Source organism: Penaeus monodon, chromosome 20 (assembly GCF_015228065.2).
Source record: "Penaeus monodon isolate SGIC_2016 chromosome 20, NSTDA_Pmon_1, whole genome shotgun sequence".
NCBI classification, from domain to species: Eukaryota; Metazoa; Arthropoda; class Malacostraca; order Decapoda; family Penaeidae; genus Penaeus; species Penaeus monodon.
Window position 1 is genome coordinate 46,323,847 of NC_051405.1, and position 553 is coordinate 46,324,399.

The following is a 553-nucleotide window of genomic DNA, read 5'->3' on the forward strand; positions in this document are numbered from 1 at the left end:
CTCCCTCTGCCGTAGACGGACATAATACCGGCAGTGAACTTGGTCGAACGACCAACCTCTTTTTTCCTCGTTAATTCGCGACTCCCGCTTGAACGCATTTTGAAAGGCGGATGGATATTATTTATCTAGGCGATTAATAGTTAGAGGAGAATTGCAGGATCTGCGCAATCCATTTCCATATATGCTACGCTGATAGACTTGAATGAAGAACAAAAATTGTTGTCTGTGACTGGTATTGTTCGCCGAGGATGTGAAAGTTGGTACACAATCTGGAGGTTTACTAAATCAAAGATTATATATATATTATGCATCTCAGATTCTTTCATTGTTTCCTTGGTGTTCATCAACATTTCAAATATTAATTCCATTCATAAAAAGGTCTTCGATATATTTAATAAATGTCAACAACAGATTCATGTATAATGTTATTAAAATCCAAACTAAATCGTAAAAATTCTGAATACGCACACAACAGTCTGGAAACCCATCAGGAAGATATCACGGCACAGAGAGGTAGTATATCAGCAGAGACAAGTGTCAGGTGGCTGATCAG

At 38.0% G+C, this 553-nt stretch overlaps 1 protein-coding gene across 1 annotated transcript in view; it reads right to left on the reverse strand.

Annotated features, from left to right (window-relative positions):
- Nucleotides 1-553, reverse strand: part of LOC119586026 — a 5,674-nt gene that overhangs the window by 4,874 nt on the left and 247 nt on the right. The gene's annotated exons all lie outside the window — the stretch shown is intronic.